Below are 16,646 nucleotides of genomic sequence, written 5' to 3' on the forward strand. Positions count from 1 at the left end.
TCAGTTTGAAGTGACTGTGTTAGCTGTGTTGTTGGCTAGCTCCTCTGAACAACTGGTGAAATCGCACAACATCAGCTCATTGTTATGGATGTACCAAAAATAAATGTCACCTGAAAACAGCTTTAAGACATCCAAATGCAGCTACTTTGTTGTTATTCTGGCTGCACTGTTTGACGTGACTGTGTGTTAGCCGCAGTTGGCTAGCTAGCAATTAAGGGATAAGAACGTTGCCAGACAGTATTGCAATAGAACATTTAAATTGAACGACTGGGTCTTGTCCATAGATACAGAACAAAAATACTTAACAACTGGATTGCGTCTATGGCAACCGAACCGATAGAACAAATAACCATCCGGCTTGGGTAGCAACGTTAGATTTGTGTCAGGACCATATCTTGTGGAAGGATTAAATAGTATGAATAAATTCATCAAAGTAGCATTTCTGAAAATATGTAAATCATTATTTGAAGATGTTGGTAACCGGTTGTATAAAAATGACAATGCCCTCAAAGCCGGTGTTTGGAGGATATATTGGCATGGTTTGCTGGCCCTTGACCTAGTCTGGGCCTAATAACACCCGTGCCAATATATCCTCCAACCACTGGCTTCTCTGGCATTATCACTTAAATATTTCACAGGACTGAAAATACTCTCCCTCATCCAACAAATAGCCTAGATGACGGGTCTTTTAATGTGAAATGTGTGTTTAAGAGCTGTCTGTCTGATAAAAATAAAACAGTAAAAAAGTATTGCCCTATGTAGGGAATAGGGTGCTATTTGGGACGCATTGACTGATCAGCCGCTGGCCTACAGCCAAGTTTCCACGGAGAAGGGATAAGGTTACGGACGAAGAGCGTCTACATTTTGAGAGCAAAACAATTATTCCCGGAGACTTGTACTTTCAATCAGGTCCATTTGCAACAGTTGATATCTTGGCATGGCGGTTGAGATCAATAACAACCTGAGTGACTCTGCCAAAAATGATCAGAGTAGCTGAGCAAGCCTTTCATATCTTCCCCAGTCTTTCATATTTCAATAGTCAAAATAGAGACATTGATCATAGAAACAATCAGAATAGGCCTAGTGGCTTGCTTCCGTCATTGGCTTGAGGCCATTGCACACCACTTTTTTTCTGCTCAGACTTCAGTCCGAACAAAGGGAAACCCTTCACCATGAGGGTCTATGTGGGCACTCCTGACATTTGACCACTACAATTGCAAGTCAGTGTGTTTGTAAGGTGTTGATTCGAATCCCACTTCTGACACCGTGTATAGACAGGCCACCATTATGTTAGCTTCCGAACTTAAATCTACAATCCGGAGTTGAAACAATAACGAAGTGGACACCCCGCCTCTGTTTTGGGTAAAAAGCTGAGGGACGGGCCTGGATAAATGTAGCCACTCTCAAAGTCAGTGCTATGGATGCAAGCATCCATGACTATAGTTTTGAGGCTATATCATTTTTTACGTTGTTTACAAACATTGGAGTAAAACAAGCTTATATTGTTGGTTCAGATGGGGGTATGACAGCTGAACAATGTGTATAAGTTATGCTCTTTTTAAAAATATTTTTACCTTTATTTAACTAGGCAAGTCAGTTAAGAACAAAATCTTATTTTCAATGACGGCCTAGGAACAGTGGGTTAATTGCCTGTTCAGGGACAGAATGACAGATTTGTACCTTGTCAGCTCGGAGGTTTGAACTTGCAACCTTGCGGTTACTAGTCCAACTCTCTAACAACTAGGCTACGCTGCCGCCTCTTTAAGAACCAATGGTTATAATCAGGGTTACAAAATGGATGTAGCAACTTCAGATTCTAGATTTACGTGCACTTGGTGAGCCTATAACTGTCGTAACATTTAGACCATGTGAAAGCACAGTGAAAGGCCCTCTTTGGAAGCTGCACTACAGTAGCTATTGCTATATACTACTACACTAATTCTGTTGACTTCACTTCATATCTTTATTTTAAAATAATTGATACATTTGGCATCATGGGCATTTTGGTAATATTTTTGTTTGTTTGTTGCATACACACGTTAATAAAGGGAACTTTGACCTGTGAAATTACCTCTTCTAATTGCAGTCAATTAGACAGTAGACTATAATTATCCTGGTTTGACGACAAAATTAAGCCACTTGAATTAAGACAGAGAGCGAGAGGTGGGTAACATGAGACACAGGGAGGAGAAAACACAACGCGGCAGCCATATGAACTACCCTGTTCGTTCAACACGTTCCTTGTTGCTATTGTTCAATGTATTCCCCCTCCTCATGGGGTAAACATCAGAGGGATTCAGCTCAGGTTAATATCAGAGACAAATCCTCTCCTACATAACAACCTACTGTCTCGCCCTGGCCTTAGTTATCTTTGTGTTCTTTATTATTTTGGTTAGGTCAGGGTGTGACATGGGGGATGTATGTGTTTTGTCTTGTCTAGGTAGTTTTGTATGTTTATGGGGCTGTTTCCTTTCTAGTTTTCTTTTTTGTATATTTATGGGGTTGTGTTCATTCTAGGTGTTTATGTAAGTCTATGGTTGCCTGGATTGGTTCTCAATCAGAGGCAGGTGTTTATCGTTGTCTCTGATTGGGAACCATATTTAGGCAGCCATGTTGCTTGGGTATTTTGTGGGTGATTGTTTCCTGTGTCTGTGCTACACGCAACTGTTTCGTTGTCAGTTCAAGGTATTATTTTGTATTTGTGTTTAGTTTTTCTTATTAAAAACCATGGACACCTACCATGTTACGTATTGTTCTGATACTTGTTTCACCTCTTCAGAGGAAGAGGAGGAAATCTGCCGTGACAGAATCACCCACCCAAACAGAACCAAGCAGCGTGGTGACAGGCAGAGGCAGGTGGAGCAGCGCAATCAGGAGTTCCGGACGTGGGAGAGGACCCTGGGCAAAGCCAGGGGAGTGTCGCTGCCCGAAGCTGCAGCAGGAGAAGTGGCAGCAGGAGCAGCGCAAGGAGAAATGGACATGGGAGGACGAGTTGGACGGTGATGGACCCTGGACACAGCCGGGGGAATATCGCCACCCCAAGGCAGAGCTGGAGGCAGCCAAAGCAGAGAGGCGGCGGTTTGAAGAGGCAGCACGTAAGCAGGGCTGGAAACCCGAGTGTCAGCCCCAAAAATGTATTTGGGAGGGGGCACACAGGAAGTATGGCGAAGCCAGGTAGGGGACCTGCGCCAACTTCCTGTGCTTACCGGAGAGCGAGAGAGACCGGGCAGGCACTGTGTTATGCTGTGGAGCGCACGGTGTCCCCAGTGCGGGTGCATATCCCGGTGCGGTACATACCAGCTCCTCGCATCGGTCGGGCTAGAGTGGGCATCGAGCCAAGTGCCATGAAGCCGGCTCTACGCATCTGGTCTCCAGTGCTTCTCCTTGGGCCAGCGTACTTGGCACCAGCCTTACGCATGGTGTCCCCGGTTCGCCTGCACAGCCCAGTGCGGGCTATTCCACCTCGCCGCACTGGCAGGGCGACCGGGAGCATTCAACCAGGTAAGGTTGGGCAGGCTCGGTGCTCAAGAGCTCCAATGCACCTGCACGGTCCGGTCTATCCAGTGCCACCTCCACGCACCAGCCCTCCGGTGGCAGCTCCCCTCACCAGGCTTCCTGTGCATGTCCAGAGCCCAGTACTCCCTGTTCCTCCTCCGCGCACTCGCCCTGAGGTGCGTGTCCTCGGCCCAGTACCACCAGCGCCGGCACCACGCACCAGGCCTACAGTGCGACTCGCCTGTCCAGAGCTGCTAGAGTCTCCCGCCTGTCCAGAGCTGCTAGAGTCTCCCGCCTGTCCAGAGCTGCTAGAGTCTCCCGCCTGTCCAGAGCTGCTAGAGTCTCCCGCCTGTCCAGAGCTGCTAGAGTCTCCCGCCTGTCCAGAGCCGCCATTCAACCAGGATCCGCCATTCAGCCAGGATCCGCCATTCAGCCAGGATCCGCCAGAGCCGCCAGTCAGCCAGGAGCCGCCCCTCAGTCCGGAGCTGCCCCTCAGTCCAGTGGGGCCATTTAGTAGGGTTGCCAATCCTAGGTCGGCGGCGAGGGTCGCCGTTCCTAGGATACCACAAAAGCGGACTAAGACTATGGTGGAGTGGGGTCCACGTCCCGCGCCAGAGCCGCCACCGTGGACAGACGCCCACCCAGACCCTCTCCTATGGGTTTAGGTGTGCGGCCTGGAGTCCACACCTCTGGTACTGTCACGCCCTGGCCTTAGTTATCTTTGTTTTCTTTATTTTGTTTAGGTCAGGGTGTGACATGGGGGATTTGTGTTTTTTCTTGTCTAGGTAGTTTTGTATGTTTATGGGGCTGTTTCCTTTCTAGTTTTTTGTTGTAGATTTATGGGGTTGTGTTCATTCTAGGTTTTTATGTAAGTCTATGGTTGCCTGGATTGGTTCTCAATCAGAGGCAGGTGTTTATCGTTGTCTCTGATTGGGAACCATATTTAGGCAGCCATGTTTGGGTATTTTGTGGGTGATTGTTTCCTGTGTCAGTGTTTGTGCCACACGGGACTGTTTCGTTGTCAGTTCACTTTATTATTTTGTGTTCCTGTTTAGTTTTTCTTTATTAAAAACCATGGACACCTACCACGTTGCGTATTGGTCCGATCCTTGTTTCACCTCTTCAGAGGAAGAGAAGGAAATCTGCCGTGACACCTATTCTGATGGGGAATGGGTCCTCTGTAGCTCAGTTGGTAGAGAATGGTACTTGCAATTCCAGGATAGTGTGGTTTGATTACTGGGACCCCCCCATACGTAAAATGTATGCACACATGACCTTAAGTTAGTTTAGATAAAAGCGTCTGCTAAATGGCATTTATTATTATCATGTTACGTGTCTTTTCCTCTTAGTAGCCCTGATGTTGCAGATGGTTGCTAGTTTTGAAGGTTTTACATTATTTGATCAGGTTGTTTTTCCAACTATACTTGAAGGCACTGATTGGGAGTCTTATCCAGAGAGACTGAACTGTAAAATCTAAATGCCATGTAATGAATCTGTGCCGTAGTGAGTTACACATGCTCCTACTCTGCAGTAAGGCACCCATGCCTGTTTTAAGTTGGGCCCTCAAAGGGTACCACAGCGACTGCTGTGACAAGGCTGCAAAAATACACAAAATCACACAACGACCCACTTATTATGGTTTAAAGTATGGTGCTAAGCACTTTGTATTTACACAGACCTGTGGACCCAACTGGGAGTGCGTCCCAAATAGCATTCTATTCCCTATGTAGTGAGTCACTTTTAACCAGGGCTGGCTGGTCCATAAGGCGCTGGTCAAAAGCAGTGCGCTATATTGGGAATATGGTGCCAATTTGGGACGAAACCTGATTGTTGTTGGGAGATGGATCAGGTGATCTGACTTAATCTGCACCCTATTCCCTAAAGAGCGTAGGTCACAATTAGTGCCATTTGAGAGGGAGAAAATGTAGCAGGGGGGTGCAGGGTTAGGGGTCCAGGAAGATAGGTGGGTATAGGGTGCCATTTAGGACTCATTCCTAAATCTGTAGCACTGACACCACTTCTGACCTTGCACATTTTTAAAATGTTAACTAGGCAATTCAGTTAAGAATCAATTCTTATTTACAATGGCTTCCTACCCCAGCCAAACCCTAACCCTGGGCCAATTATGCACTGCCCTATGGGACTCCCAATCACAGCAGGTTGTGATACAGTCTGAAAATGAACCATGGTCTGTATTGATGCCTCTAGCACTGAGATGAAGTGCCTTAGACTGCTGTGCCACTCGGGAGCTACAGCACAGCAACACAGCAACAGGCTCAGAGACTTTTCACCTGACGAGAATCCACTGCTGGGACAGTTCTTTATTGGGGTCGAAATCCAGTGTTGTTCTATCTAGTGCCATAGTTCTAACATGGGATTTATTTGGGATGATGTCAAGATAATCGTCTGACGATATAGCTCTACAACAGTCCACCATCTTCAGTAGGCATTGGAAGATGTACTGTGTGCTGCTAGGGATAATGAGTGGCCTTGTAGACAATTCAGCAGGACTGACAAGTTTCTCCCAACACCGTCACAGCACATCCCATCAAACATCATCAAGAGCAATCCATTGGGTTGTCAGTGGTGAAAACAATGTGACGTGCTGAAATGAAACAACGGTAATGCTTTTTAATCTGCGGTGGGACACACACACACACATACACACAACCACCCTACCCCACAACTTTTCCAAGCCTGTCACCACTGCTGCAAACATGGAACAGCCTAGATTAGCCTATAATGCATGCCGCATCTATGAATCGTGGTTTGTGATGAGATCCATTTGTTTCTGTAAAAATGTAGAGAAACCCAGCTAAACCCTAACCCTGTACAATGCTGGGCCAATTGTGCACTGCCCTATGGGACTCCCAATCACAGCAGGTTGTGATACAGTCTGGAAATGAACCATGGTCTGTATTGATGCCTCTAGCACTGAGATGAAGTGCCTTAGACCGCTGTGCCACTCAGGAGCTACAGCACAGCAACACAGCAACAGGCTCAGAGACTTTTCATCTGAAGAGAATCCACTGCTGGGACAGTTTTTATTGGGGTCGAAATCCAGTGTTGTTGTTCTATCTAGAGCCATAGTTCTAACATGGGATTTATTTGGGATGGTGTCAAGCTCTAAAACCGTCCACCATCTTCAGTAGGCGTCGGAAGATAAAGATTCAAAGATTCAGGCACTCAGTGGGCTGCCGAGTGACGCGGTGGTCTAAGGCACTGCGTCTCAATTGGCCCGGCGTCGTCCGGGTTTGGCCGGGGTAGGCCGTCATTGTACATAAGAACATGTTCTTAACTGACTTGCCTAGTTAAATGAAATAAATAAAGACACCACAGCTTCTGTGCTGTGTGGCGCGAGGGATAATGAGTGGCCTTGTCGACAATTCAGCAGGACTGACCAGTTTCTGCCACAACACATCCCATCAGGCATCATCAACAGCAATCCACCAGTCAGTGGTGAAAACAATGTGACGTGCTGAAATTAAACAACGGTAATGCTTTCTGACCTGCAGGAGAAACCACAGACAAACAGGGCACTGTGTAGGGCAGAGGTATTCAACTCTGACTCCACGAGGTCCGGAACCTGCTGGTTTTCTCTTCTACCTGTTAATGAATTACACCCACCATGGTATCCCAGGTCGAAATCAGTCCTTGATTAGAGGGGAACAATGGAACAATGCAATGGAACTGGATTTGAGGTCCAGAGTTGAGTTTGAGGGATATAGGGAATAGGGTGCGATTTGGTACTTGACCTGTATATACTGTGTGCTTCTGCAGTCAGCTGCAATAACATGTGGAAGGGAATCAGAGAGTGTATGTGTGTCATAGTAAGAGGTCAGGGGGTCGTTGCAGGCCCTGTGTTTAGATTTCCTGGTTCTCTGATGTCCCCCCCATGTCCCTTGTGCCCCCTTGCATGTTGTTGTTGGAGCACGAAATAGCCTGAACATTCCTCGACCTGGGCCAGAAAAATCAGGATTAGCGATGCTGATGAGCCAGCCACCAGCTCAGGAGTGGGTGTGGGTGTGGGTATGGGTGTATGGAGCTGGGGGGGGGTCGTCGGGACTATTTTCAACAGACACAAACACCTGACCTCCCTAGCCTCCCGCTGTCGCTACATATCCTGCCCCCTGAACCCCAACACTCTGGCCAACAAGTCAGGCAGGCGCCATGCGCCATCATCACGCGCCACCCTTCCTGCTGGCTCTCAGCCAGCTTACATCACCACATGGCCACTCTCCGAGTCCCGCTGCGTCCTGTCAGTGTCGAACAGTGTGAAGCACACACCCACCCCACTGGGCACGCTGGTTGAATCATTGTTTCCACGTCATTTCAATGAAATCACATTGAACCAACGTGGAACAGACGTCGAACTGATGTCGGGGCCCAGTGAGAAACACACACAAACGACCCCATAACTAGGGGCGGTAAAGGGATAGGGAGGTAAGGGGTACGGTGGATGAGGGGTGACCTCATGTAACCGTGTCTTGAAGGACTGAAATGGTAATGAGGACAGCACATGGCTGGTTGTCATTTATAACACCACACTGACTGCTGTTTAAGAGTATCACAGGCTGCCGCCGCTTCCCTCAAAAACCTTGACTGGGATATGTATGAAAGGAGGCCTGCTTTGTAATGTGACACTGCCAACGTGGTCAGTACTGGTTCTAGGGGTTTTAAATGTCTCAACTGTTGAACTGTATGAACCATTCTCTTCAAGTGCGGGACAAGACTGGCTACCGTGATGGGCTCCTAGCCATTGTTGTGTCAGCCCTGTGGGGTGTACAGTATGTACAGGAGGCTTTGACAGTCACAGGCGGGACTGTTCTACAAAAACAACACCACAACCTGATAGGCGCCTTCTATGACAACACCACATTTACACCGCCAGGGTCAAGGCTCCCCTGTGTTTTTCCCTCTGTCACTTTATATTACGTTCTGATCAAAGAAGCTTTTAGCCAACAGATCTCCTCTCTCTCATCACAGTCACTCCCGGTCCTATTTTAGAGAGCGCTGCTACCAAGGTACACAGCGATGTCGAGGCAGAATAAACCTCGCTTTGATTGACAGAGGAATGTGCGGATATTAAGTTGCTGCAGGAGGGAGGGCAGGGGGTTCATGGGGAGCTGGGTGTGTGTTCTTTGCTTGCACACACTCTCTTCTCGTTACCAAGATTTTTTCTCTTTTACAGAAAGAGACCTTGGTCACCCCATCGTACCCCTGAGAGGGTGAGACCTTGAGGCCTGTCACTCTAGGAATTCGATACCACCAACGGTATGATTGATGATGTTTGTGTGTGTGTGTGTGTGTGTGTGTGTGTGTGGCCCCTCTCTCATTTGTAGCTCAACGGTGAAAGATTAAACATGCCTCCTGTTGATGTTTACACAGTGTCATTTCATATGGGCCCTGTTTGCCTGGAGGCTTCAAACTAAAACATGCATAACATTGTTTTTACTGGTTTGATGAGTTTAAATGTCTCTGCAGAGCAGGATGCTGATGAAGAGGTGCATCGCTTGATGCTGATGAAGAGGTGCATCGCTTGAAATAATATTTGATCTATTTCTACATTTCACTGTTGTTTCCCCTCATTATCTGACACGCAAAGGATGAAATCCCCAAGATATTACATTGGGTGTCTACGGTAGAGTTAATGAATGTCCCCAGCTGGGTGAGAGCAGCCAATTGGCTAGTGGTGATGTCATGCACAAGATAAATTATGCCTTGGTCTCCTCCCACTCCAGCCAAAATGAGCTCATCGATCGCCCTTGGTCTGTGTTCTTTCTCTCCCTCTCTCTCTCTCTCTCTCTCTCTCTCTGATTCTACTATTAATTTCATCATGAGATGCAGTGATTCTGCTGGCTTCACCATTCTGACTGATGTCCCCATGTCCCCCGTGCCCCACCGTCTGAATCCAAAGACAGACAGGAAGTGAGCCGGCCATAGAATTAAAATCATTGTATTTCTATGGAGATGGCAACAGGGGTATTGCTGGCATCAGTATCATAGATGCCCTCATCCTAAATGCCATCTCCTGCTTCATTCTGTTGCCTAAGCACTAAGCCATAAGGTTTAGTGTACTGTCCCCATGCCTGTACTGAGCCGCTCAAATGTAATGTCGCTTCAAAAAGGCAACACTGTATATTAACGTTCAGTAATACATTTATCAGGCGTTTACGAACAGTTTGACTGCCACATTGGTAAATGTTATTAAGCTAGTTATGCACACATTTATTTAAAATGTTCAGTATATTTCCTTAAACATCCTGCTTATTCTTTTACCAATTTACCATGTTCTGGGCCTTTTTGAGACCTTTACAGAGATTCTCCGGTACTTTTGTATACATTCTAGCCAGCAGTTCTGAAAGTAGCTCTCATAAGCCAAAAGTGGTCCCCGAAATATGCTTACTACTTCACATACCTGTATATGCAGATATGTGTACCACGTCATCGCTCTCTCTCTCTCTCTCTCGCGATCTGCTGTGTATGCCTCTTGCTAGCTGTCACTCACATGGCGATTGGCTGAAGCTCATTTGATAGAACATGAATTGCTAGGGGGCTGGCCCACATTGGGGGAACATTTTGGGGAAATGGAGCAGCATAGCTTCCAGAAAAACAGTTGCTTTCAGACTAGGGATTTTGTGGCTAATTATTGTAAAACAGAAATTCTGCACAAAGATTATGCATGTATGAACTACACATTGACACATCCAGCCCAAAGCAGTAGGTTTTTTTAAAAAACGGCAAAGTTCCGGAGCGTGTCTTTAAGGAGCATCAGGTACTGCTGGAATGTCTACCAATGGCATGTCCATATTTTATTGTGAGAAATTACACTGTTCACGCAAAACATTTCCAAAGCATTAATAAAGTATAAATAGCGCTCAGTTTAGATTAGGGACCGCAAAAACACTACTAATGATTAGTAAATTGTTTATAAGTGTGGTTGTGATGATTAATAGATGCTGAACACGCTATTATAACGGCCTTATAAATGGTTTATTACTGAATGTTAATATATCATTTGACCTTCAAAAGTTCAGGTCATTTCTCCATCTCCAGATTTAACCCTGAGAAGCTTTGAGCTTTTGAGCATATTTTGTTACCTACTACCGAACAACAAAGCAGAGGCCTCTTGAATATCCTGTATGAATCATAGAAATTGATAGAATGATCATCTAACAAATATGGCCTCTGGTCATTTTCTCTTCTTTCATATAGCGATGTGAATGGCTCTATTGTACCTAGTGACTACGCAAGCAGAGAGATGGTGATGTTTATAGGTAGTCTTTTGCCATACCAAGAGTATAGTATATCCCTTTTATGTTGGTTCAATGCCAAGGCAAGTTGAGAAAGGACCCTATTCGAACATGAAGGGAGGTGATTCAGGTTGGGATACAGTCTTTGATTTTCTAATAGCGTGTAAAATGCAGCACTTGTCAAATGCTGCCCTCTGGTGGTATCTACAAGGGATCAAGAAAAGCCCAACAATGGGTAGAATGGTTGATTGAATTGGCTTCTAGTATATGTGTTATTACTGACATCTAGTGGAATCTTAGTTCAATTCCAGCCACAGTCATATATTTAGGCTATGCTATTTTCTATAATGTGGTTCTGGTTGCAGCCATGTCTAGACCAGAGCAAGCAGCCTACATTCGAAGTGTGGCACAAAGCATAGGGATTAGGCTACTCTGTCCACAAACAACACCCTCACTATCCCATGTTTAGGCCTTTTCTCCACACAGGTATGACGAAAGGCAGAATGCAGAGAAAAACAATAGTTTAATTCGATTGGCTCTTTACATTGTTTTTATGTAGCTATATAGAGCACATAGGCACACCCTTTTTCCTATGTTTTGCAAAATGGCAGATCTTTCAGTTTTCACTAGCCCAGTTTTCTAGACCCAATTGGAACTCGCGTCTAGTATTATTACATCTACCCACCCACCTACCTGGCGAGTTATTTGCTGACCTATGCTTGGCTGTAGCTGCTTGGCAACAGGTCCTCGTTTGCGTCGCTGAGCAGTGGCCAAGAAAGAATGAAATGCAATTGTTAGATGCTACCACCTCCCCTCCAAATCAAAAACCAAACATGGATTCCATGGTGTGTTCTTGCTTCGCGCACACACCTGTTTGTGCTTCACACCTGTTTTCTCCTAGCTCGCAATATGGCCACCATACTGCCGCAGACAGGAAGTAGACCAGAAGTGGAACGGCGCACTGGCGCGCAACATTGACATTCCCCTGTTTGGTTTTGATTTGGAGGCGGGGGGGGGGGGGGGTGTAAACATTTCCCAGGCCACTGCTTGGGGTTGCAAATGAGGACCTAGTAAGGTGAACGGCTGATGTAGGCCACAGCTGATCCAGTGAGAATGAAATCACACATATTTCAGAGTGGTAGGTGCTGCTATACTTGCTAAACGTAGGCTATATATTTCTGTTTATTTTAGAGTCTGAATCGGCTGGAGTTTCTTGTTTGGTAAATGAACTATCTCTGTTTCCCCCGCTTGTTTTTGAGAGCTCACTGTGGAATTACACCAGATACAGTGCCCTCTGAAAGTATTCACACCCCCGTTGACACAGTGGGATTAAGATGTATTTAATTGTATTTTGTTTTGTTCAACAATCTACACAAGATGCTCTGCAATGTCAAAGTGGAAGAGAAATTATATTCATATTAAAAATGTGTATTAACAATAGAACACTAATATATATTTCTGGGAAAGTCTCAAAGAGGTTTTAAGTCAAAACTGTAACTAGGCCCCCCTTCAGGAACATTCAATGATTCAATGTCGTCTTGGTAAGAAACTCCAGTGTAGATTTGGCCTTGGGTTTTTGGGGTTCTTGTCCCGCTGAAAGGTGAATTCATCTCCCCAGTGTCTGGTGGAAAGCAGAGTGAAGGCTCTGTGTGTGTTTATACACAACCTCAGTCTCTCGGACACTGAGGTCTGAAAGGTCATGAAAGGTCATCCTTCATGTTCCTTCAGAAAGTATCCACAACCCTTGACTTTTCCTACATTTGTGTTGTTACAGCCTGCATTTTAAAATGGATTCAATTGAGATTTTGTGCCATTGGCCTACACACGATGCCCCATAATGTCAAAGTGGAATTATGCTTCTAGTATTTAAAAAAAGCTAACAAATTCATTAAAGTATTCAACCCCTTTGATATCAGGAGTACACGTTTGCTTAACAAGTCACATGGTCATTTGCATGGACTCACTCTGTGTGCAATAATAGTGTTTAACATTATTTGTTAATGACTACCTCATCTCTGTACTCCACAAATACCATTATATGTGGTCCCTCAGTCGAGCAGTGAATTTCAAGTGAAGTTCTTAAATACACTTTGGATGATGTATCAATATACTCAGTCACTACAACGATACTGGCGTCCTTCATAACTCCGTTGTCGGAGAGGAAGGAAACCGCTCAGGGATTTCACCATGACGCCAATGGTGACTATAAAACAGTTACAGAGTTTAATGGCTGTGATAGGAGGAAACTTAGGATGGATCAACAACATTTTATTTACTCCACAATACTAACCCAAATGACAGAGTGAAAAGAAGGAAGACTGTACAGAATTAAAATATTCATAAACATGCATCCTGTTTGCACTAAAGTCAAATTGCCCAAAAATTGGCAAAGAAATGAACTTCATGTCCTGAATACAAAGCGTTACGTTTGGGGCAGATACAACACATCACTGAGTACCACTCTTCATATTTTCAAGTATGGTGGTGGCTGCATCATGTTATGGGTATGTTTGTCATTGGCAAGAACTAGGGAGTGTTTTTTTGGATGAAAATAAACGGAATAGAGCTCAGCAGAGGCAAAATCCTAAAGGAAAACCTTGTTCAGTCGGCTTTCCAACAGACACTGGGAGATGAATTCATTGTTCAGCGGGACAATAACCTAAAACACAAGACCAAATATACACTGGAGCTGCTTACCATGATGACATTAAATGTTGCTCAGTGGCCTAGTTACAGTTTTGACCTAAATCGTCTTGAAAATCTTTGGCAAGACTTGAAAATGGCCGTCTAGTAATGATCAACAACCAACCAACTAAAAAGAAAAATGTGAAAATATTGTACAATCCAGGTGCGGAAAGCTCTTAGAGATTTACCCAGAAAGACTCACAGCTGCAATCACTGCCAAGGGGGATTTTATTGACACATGTATTAAATACTTACTGTATGTAAATGAGATTTCTATATTTCATTTTCAATAAATGTTTTCACTTTGTCATGATGGGGTATTGTGTTTAGATGGGTCATTATTACAATTTTAAAAATCCATTTTGAATTCAGGCTGTAACACACCAAAATGTGGAATAAGTCAAGGGGTATGAATACTTTCCTGTTCTATTTGATAGCAGATGGCTAATCTATGTGGAAGCAGTAGTGGAAGAGTCACAGTACAGCTGATCTTTTATAAACTAGGTATTTTATTCAAGAACAGACTTGTGTGTGTGTGTGTGTGTGTGTGTAGGACCACTGAGCCCTTCCAATCTCTGGTGTCTTTTATTAATTATTTTAGAGGATCTAGTCTCTGGAGCTCCCAATCAATTTTCGATTTTCCTTCAAACATCACGTGTATGTAAAGTAGCACCGTGCATACAAATGTAACATTTGCTTCTGATTAATAATGTTTATATTGCTTGCATGGACATATCAAATGGTTTCCATTTGAATGCTGTTTGTGTGTGTGTGTGTGTGTGTGTGTGTGTGTGTGTGTGTGTGTGTGTGTGTGTGTGTGTGTGTGTGTGTGTGTGTGTGTGTGTGTGTGTGTGTGTGTGTGTGTGTGTGTGTGTGTGTGTGTGTGTGTGTGTGTGTGTGATTGTGTCAATGTGTGTGTGTGTGCGTGTGTATGTGTGTGTGTGCGTGTGTGTGTGTGTGTATGTGTGTGTGTGTGTGTGTGTGTGTGTGTGTGTGTGTGTGTGTGTGTGTGTGTGTGTGTGTGTGTGTGTGTGTGTGTGTGTGTGTGTGTGTGTGTGTGTGTGTGTGTGTGTGTGTGTGTGATTGTGTCAATGTGTGTGTGCGCACGGTGCACAGTGTCTTCTGCATTTGGATATCAGGACATCAGGAAGTGAACACATTCGGGGACCGTCAGGATTCGTCTCCGTACTGAACCCTGGGCCACATTCCGCAGCCAAACGTCGTTAAACGTCCACAGATAGAAATGCTGTGATTAGAGCCAACATGATTTCTTGTTCTTCAGGTCGGAGAGGCATGTTTGTTCTACATAACGTATTTCTATCTGGACATTCCCGAAACGTTGTGCCCTGCTGAAGTCGCCCCTGGATTCACTGTATATATTTAGAGGTCTATGATTGGCATAATCTTAGATAACACATCCCTGCTTGGCATGCTCTGTGTGGTGTTGGCCTACTCTCTGTTTCATTGTTGAACGTGTACAGCACCAACAACAGTGAAGTTAAATTAATCACTGAATGATTGAAATTATTAATCAATGCTACAGTCTTCTCAGTGCAAATGGAACAAACGTTTTATTTTCCAGCGTCTGAGTCCAGCTTTGTGACCGTGTCTGTGATTGATTGAGGAAAATTGAACCAAATCGGTCAAGTGTATCTTTCTCCAAGTCTATTTCTCTCTCTCTCTCTCTCTCTCTCTCTCTCTCTCTCTCTCTCTCTCTCTCTCTCTCTCTCTCTCTCTCTCTCTCTCTCTCTCTCTCTCTCTCTCTCTCTCTCTCTCCCCTCTCTCTCTCTCTCTCTCTCTCCCTCTCACTGCCTTTCATACGTTCCGGTTTCAGAGGGAGTCGGTCAAGGAAGTGTGATGATATGACAGACTTCAGTTTTGCCTCAGCACACAAGCCATTTACTTTACAACGGAGAGAGCAGCAGCAGCAATCACTAGGCCGGTCAGGTAGAATCTCTCTGAAGCAATACTAAACGTGTTCATCTCACTCTCGCTGCCTGCCATGCCAAAGCCCCGAAAAAGAGTGTGTGTGTGTGTGTGTGTGTGAACATGAATTATGAGCCTTGCGTCTCTAGTCGTCGTTGTTCTACAATGGAAATTATATTTGGGGGAAAAAGGAAAAAAAAGGGGGAAGGAAGAGACTACCCGTGCTGTCAATTCTGAGCGGGGCATTAAAAGTGTAATAACAGTTTAAGGATATAATCCATCAATCCTGTCTATTGTTGCGACGGAGAGGAAAATAAGTTGATCCATCTTTTAGGTCATCATTTTCCAGCATATTAGATGACAAATAATTGCCCATTCATCAATAACAATAGATGAAAGATGAAATGATTTATTGCTGTTTGGCTGAGTGTCTATGATGGAGCCTCCGCCGGTCACTCATGCACAGCGCTGCAGGAGAGGTTGAGAGAGAGGGAGAAAGAAAGAGGTGGGAGGGAGGGAGGGAGGGAGAGGGGGACAGAGAGAGAGAGACAGAGAGAGACAGAGGGAGGGAGGGAGGGAGGGACAGAGTGAGTGAGAGGGGGACAGAGAGAGAGACAGAGAGAGACTGAGTGAGGGCGGAGAGAGGGAGGGAGAGTGAGTGAGTGAGAGAGAGGGGGGCAGAGGGAAAGAGAGCGACAGAGCGAGCGAGCGCGAGTGGGGAGAGGGGGGGAGAGTGAGGGGGATAGAGAGAGCTAGAGAGAAGGAGAGTGAGGGAGAGAGAGAGGGGGGGACAGAGGGAGGGAGAGAGAGAGAGCTAGAGAGAGTGTGAGAGAAAGAGAGAGAGGAGAGATAAAGGAGAGAGCTGCTAGAGAGAGAGGGAGAGTAAGGAGGAGGGAAAGAGAGAGAGAGAGAGGGAGAGAGAGAGAGAGAGCTAGTCTTCAGTCTTTATTTAATTTGCACGGGTCCACACTAACATAGTCATAGACAAAAAGCCGACCCCACCTCAAACAAGGTGGATCATTCAGGGAAAGATGACAGAAAGGTGATTAGTGAGGTGGTTCTTCATGAGCGGCGGAGCAGCACAGGGAGACTATACTCTGCCAGGCCCCCTGCTCTGTAAACTACTAAATCACTCTGGCCTGGGCTGGGCTGCTCCCTGGCACTATGGTAATGAAGGGAAATTGTCTGCGGGACGCAGGACCTAGGCCCAGATAGTCCATGTGCCAGAAGGTCGAAATTCACATATCGGTACCAACTCAAGTGTCAAAGTCTAATTATGATATTAGT

This window comes from Oncorhynchus masou, chromosome 6, assembly GCF_036934945.1.
Source record: "Oncorhynchus masou masou isolate Uvic2021 chromosome 6, UVic_Omas_1.1, whole genome shotgun sequence".
NCBI lineage: Eukaryota > Metazoa > Chordata > Actinopteri > Salmoniformes > Salmonidae > Oncorhynchus > Oncorhynchus masou.